We start from the raw sequence: 6,000 nt of genomic DNA, 5'->3' as shown, positions 1-6,000 counted from the left end.
AAAAAAACAAACAAAAAACCCACAATGCAAATGAACAAGTTTGGGTTCAGAAGCAACACACTTGACACTCTCTGCTCTGATTTCTTTCTCTTCTTTGCAAGTTCGAAGCCAGCTCCAGGGTGCACCCTCCTTGAAGCCGGACAAAAAGTGAGGCTCAGGTACCCATGGGGTTGGGCAGAGACGAGGAACATCAGCTCCTCACTTGGAGGCAAGAAGGACGGAACTGCTTTATCCTTTCCTTCCCCCGTGGTTGTGTTGGGATCTGCACTGTGCCCCCAAAGCGCACGCATCCTAGGCTTGGTTCCCTAAACTGTGGAGCCACGGGGAGGGGGTGGAGGCGTGGCCTAGCAGGAGAAAGTCAGGTCATTGTGAGTAAGGCCTTGAAGGAGCTATGGACACTCTTCCTTTCACTTCCGGGTCACAAGGGGATGGCATGGTTACGCTTCATTGTTAACCTGGTTGGCTGTGGGATCTGCCTAGGGGATTGCTGGTGGTCACACGGCTATGACCTGGTGTCTATATCTGGCCCCTGGGCTCTTCCTCCCTAGCACTGTTCCTCTGCTCGGCTCCCTGACTACCAGGAACTAAACAGTTCTGCTCACTATCCCCATCCACCATGATGTGTCTGCCTTGGAAACAGGCAACCATGGACATATCCCCTTAAAACGTGAGCCAAGGAGTTCCTCTTTTAAATGGTGGGTGTCGGGTATTCTGTTTCAGCAATGGAAAAGCTCCCTCACAGACGAGCTTGGCTGTTCACGAGCACGCCTCTGTTATGGTTTGGAGCTTGAATGCTCCTTGCAAGTCAGTAAGTGCAAGACTTGGTCCTCAGCCTGTGGTGCTACTGGGAGATGGGGGACCCTTTAAGAGGCGGAGCCTAGTGGGCGGAAGTGAGGTCACTGTGGGAGTGGCCTCAAGGGGATGTTGGGATCTCAGAGTCTCCCTCTTCCCTTTTCTCTCACTCTCCATCTTGGCCGCCATGTTGTCGGCCATTTTCCTCCTCCATGTTCCGACCATGAGGTCTGGCTTCACCTCAGGCTCAAAGTGACCATGAACTGAAACCTCCCAAACCACAAGCCAAAAATAAATCTTCCTCTCTTTAGGTTGATCCTCTCAGATGTGCTGTCGGAGGGACAGTGAGGGAAACATGACCAACACACCCACCCAGACAAGTGAAGAACAGGTGCTCCCAAGCTTTCTCAAGGGAGCTCCATGAGAAGATGAAAAGCTAGAGAAAATTACTAAGGTGACTCTGAGTGGACACATTCTGCACGGTGGCAGCTGTTGGCGTGAAGGTCTAATCTTCTCCAAGACTCAAGAGTTGAAGACAGATTGTTCTAGAAAAAAGGCAGAGCAGAAAATGGAAGATTCTGGAGCCCTGTATGGCTATGTTCATGAACACAGCTAGATGCAATCCAAACAGAAATAGACTTTACATATGCAGGAGCTGTTTGTTACTGCAGCTAGCCTGCCCTGACAGCTATAAGTTAGGAAGCAAGCTTGTGCCCAGAAGCCGGGGCTGCAAACAGTCTCCAAACTTGAGTGTCTACCACAGGGACCAAAAGACATTTGTTTCTCTGAGGCTCCTCACTGCACACACCCTGCAGAATTGACACACTGGACTTCAGCATGCAAACTTTAGGAACACCACTCCTGCAAATGCAGGTGCCCAGATAATCTTGGAAGAGATTTTCAAGTGAGTTGCACAAGGGGGCAGCCCAGTGACTTGCACGCTCAGCTCCCAAATTCTGGATCTCTTCAAGATGACACCCAGTTCACCTGAGGAGAAAGCTCAGGTCATTCTGTAACCTACAGAAGTATGAATTTTACAGCACACAGTGAGGACACAGTGGGTTACACAGATAAGATCGTGAAACTGTGAAGCGAAGGTTAAAGCAGTACCAAGGAGAAGGGCTGATCCTAGGGGCTTGAGGTAAAGGGAAATGGAGAAAGGCTGGGCAAAGGTATAAAGTTTCAGCTCCACAAGATGGTAGGTTCTGGAGACCCAATGTTGAGAATGAGGAGTGTCGTGGAAAACACGGTATGCTATGTTTGGAATTTGGAAGGCATCAACTTAGCTAAAAAAAAAGGGGGGAGAGGAGGATGAGGAGGAGAGAAAGAGAAGATAGAGGAAGAGATGGAGGAGGAGATGTAGATGGAGGAGGAGATGGAGGAGGAGATGTAGATGGAGGAGGAGATGGAGAAGATGGAGGAGGAGATGGAGGAGGAAGAGATGGAGGAGGACGAGATGGAGGAGGAGGAGATGGAGGAGGAGATAGAGGAGGAGATGGAGGAGGAGGAGACGGAGGAGGAGATGGAGGAGATGGAGGAGGAGATGTAGATGGAGGAGGAGATGGAGGAGATGGAGGAGATGGAGGAGGAGATGGAAGAGGAGGAGATGGAGAAGATGGAGGAGGAGATGGAGGAGGAAGAGATGGAGGTAGAGATGGAGGAGGAGGAGATGGAGGAGGAGAAGGAGGAGGAGGAGACGGAGGAGGAGATGGAGGAGATGGAGGAGGAGATGGAGGAGGAGATGTAGATGGAGGAGATGGAGGAGGAGATGTAGATGGAGGAGATGTAGATGGAGGAGGAGATGGAGGAGGAGATGGAAGAGGAGGAGATGGAGAAGATGGAGGAGGAGATGGAGGAGGAAGAGATGGAGGTGGAGATGGAGGTGGAGATGGAGGAGGAGGAGATGAAGGAGGAGAAGGAGGAGGAGATGGAGGGGGAGATGGAGGAGGACGAGATGGAGGAGGACGAGATGGAGGAGGAGGAGGTGGAGGAGGAGGAGGAGATGGAGAAGGAGGAAGAGGAGCAGGTACAAAGCAAACTAACCCTATGAAATGTGAGTATCTATTCCAAAGCATCAAGTTCTAAATATCACTATTCATCCATCATAACCAAGACAGTAGCAAATCTTTTTACAAGTCTGTATTAACCAAAATACAGGTTCCTTGTAAATCTTCCTGATATCATTAAACCCCCAAATTCAACTAAGCTCTAATAACTGCCACATAGAGCAAAATTACACAGCTGTCCCGGACATCACAGCCCAAGGCCAGGTGGACCTGGCGTGCACACCCCCTCGGGTGTGAAGTGACGCGCTCCTTAGACACGATTCCCGCGGCCCCCCTCCCACAGTGGGACACACTCAGTCATCTTTCTTTACAGCAAACAGTTCAGTGTGCAGACAGACCGTGGATTTAATCTGCAGGCAGATAACCCTGCAATGCCGGACGTCCAGTGAGGTGGCCGCACTGTCTCCCATGCCCACCTGCCCAGCTTGGCTCTGGGCTTCTATGCTGACAGTGGACCCTGCTCACCCTCACCACCTGAACACGCAATCGCACACCGGGGAAGTGACGGATGATGTCACTATAATCATACGACACCCACAAAACATCCCATCTTCCTGCCCTGGGCTGTGCTGTTCATGAAATGAAAAATATCTGCATGTTGGACCCAGACAAGGAAAATGAGTGAGGTGATTTCTGAGTCCCTCTGCTTAAATCCTGGTCCCTCCTCTTCACTAGTGCTCACTAGTGCTTTTCTGTCTTTCCTTTTTTTCCATTCCTTTCACTTCCCTTCTTTCCTTTCCTCTTCTTTCTTCCTTTTCCTTCCTTCCTTCCTTCCTTCCTTCCTTCCTTCCTTCCTTCCTTCCTTCCTTCCTTTCTTCCTTCCAGTACAGGGGTTTCAATTCAAAGCCTTCCCACTGAGCTGCATCCCCAGCCCTCACTAAACTTTTTACTGTGTTTTTTTATTGGGTTTCCATAAGTTGCTCAGTTGCCCAGGTTGGGCTCAACCTTGCCATCCTCCTGCCTCAGCCTCCCAGAATGCTGGTTCTGCAGGCATGTACCACCATACCCAGCTAATCCTAATACGTCTACCAAGACCAACAGATGTATTAAAATAACAAATACCAGCAACCAAAACATACAAAAAACGAACGAACCAATATCCCCTCATTCTTACTAAGAACAGGCAGGTAATTCGTTCTTTACATTTCAGGCAGAGAGAAACCCGCGATGAGAATTTACCAGCAGCCTCATGCCCCAAATGCAGCATGCATATCCATGGTGATTTTTACAAACTGCGTTTATTTATTTTTATCCTGCGCTGATAATAATTTCACTGTTTCGGCCTCTGAAGCTGGGGTCACCTTGAAAGGAAAGACTGAAACGGGAGTCCAGCCAGGAAAGGACACTGTGGTCAACGGGAAGACGGGCTGGGAAATTCTGAGAATCTTAACATCTGAGACTGATTCTTCGAGAAAACTGAAAAAAATCTCAAGCCCAATTTTCCTGTCAGGCCAGAAAGTCAAAATGTAAGAAAGACAGAGACAGAGAGGCGACAGAGACAGAGACAGAGAGAGACAAACAGAGACAGACAGAGATAGAGACAGAGAGAGACAAACAGAGACAGAGAGATAGACAGAGACAGAGAGATAGAGATAGAGACAGAGACACAGACAGAGACCATGGTAAATCCAGGTGACTCACGGACCAGAAGTGCACACAGAATGAGCAAACCCAGGCGATAAATTCAGAGTCAAGGAAAAAAGCACGTTGTCTTTTGCATTTTGGGTGATAAACCCAGAAGCAAGGCTATTCCTACCAGAGGCAGGGAAAGGTAAAAGCATAAATGTGTAAATCACTTCAAGAACCAGAAAGAGATGATTTTTTTTTTAAACTTTCAGTGCTTGGAGAAATTGCTCATTTCACAAAAAATCTGGCAAAAACAACACAAAGGGCTGGGCAGGACAGGGAGCAGGGGAAAGGTAGGAGAGATGGAAGAAAGGCAAGACAGCATGATTGAAAATCAAGAGAAAATAAAAAGCAAACAGCAACACCAGACCCACACAAACTCACAGGAATGATTTTCTGGCAGAGGCATAACAAGAAAACACTTTATGAAATACAGAACCAGCTGGAGAATTTCCAAGAACTCCCGAGACTCCACCCAAATACTGGCAGGATTTATCTAGCCTGTTGTGTGGATCAATGTCTGTTCCTTTTCAGCGCTGAGTACTATTCCATTTTAACAATGTCTCACCGTTTGTTCATACTGTCATCTTCTGCTGGGTATTTAGGTTGTTTCATTTAGAGGCTACCATATAACACATCTGCACCTGAGTGAGGGCTGTCTGACCTCTGAGCTCCCTCACGAAAAGAAATCATGTGAGCTGGGGCTGTGGTCCCTGATGTTGCCTGCTTTCTCTGTGGTGCACCCCCTCCTGCACCCCCACTGGGCCCCTGGGTGCACAATCAGGTCCGACCTCGGTCCCTCCCACCCCTTCTTCCCACAGCTTGCTCTGTGCCTGGCCCATGGCTGAAGGATTCCTCTCAACATCATCAGCTGACTGAGGGTCAGACCTATCCAAGTGGGGTCGTTCTGCATGAGTCCCCCTCACTGCACCCCCACGATCTGTAGACACAATCTGTTCAGATAGGGCGTGAGTGGTGCTATCAGAAGTGCCCCTCCAGGGCCGAGTGCTGGAGGCCTGGTCCCAGCGCAGGGATGGGGAGAGCTGGGCTCCTTGGGAGCTGTTTGGATCATGAGGGCTATAAGCACCTCTGTGCATTCATCCCGTGAAAGAGTCATGATTTCGTGGTGCTATTTGCAAGCACACAAATTTAGGAGATGGGTGTAGCTGAAGGATGTCACCAAGGCACCATCTTGCAGGCTACACTGTATCCCTGACCCCCTCCTCACTTCTTGGCCACCATGAGGTGAACATCTTTCCTGCACTACACCTTCCAAAATGATGTTCTTGCTCGGGAGCAATGAACCATGGACTGAACCCTTTGATCCATGAGAACCATGAGTCTATGAGTTTCTCTCCCTCTCTCTCTCTACTTCCTGGTCACCATGATGTGAGCATCTTTCCTGCACCCCACCACATCATGGTATTCCTGTCTTGGACTCAGCCTACCAGAGACTGAACCCTGTGAACCATGAAAATCATGAATTTCTCTCTCCCTTTTTCTTCCTATCTCTCTC

The 6,000-nt window shown here is 49.1% G+C and overlaps 1 protein-coding gene across 1 annotated transcript in view; it reads right to left on the bottom strand.

Moving 5' to 3' along the window:
- Window positions 1-6,000, bottom strand: part of Gyg2 (glycogenin 2) — a gene marked incomplete at its 5' end in the record, with an annotated part of 37,036 nt that overhangs the window by 8,628 nt on the left and 22,408 nt on the right.

The sequence above is a fragment of the Chinchilla lanigera genome, unplaced genomic scaffold, assembly GCF_000276665.1.
Source record: "Chinchilla lanigera isolate Chin_1 unplaced genomic scaffold, ChiLan1.0 scaffold00098, whole genome shotgun sequence".
NCBI lineage: Eukaryota > Metazoa > Chordata > Mammalia > Rodentia > Chinchillidae > Chinchilla > Chinchilla lanigera.
Note: the sequence above shows the minus strand (reverse complement) of the source record. Positions and strands in the feature narration are given on the sequence as shown.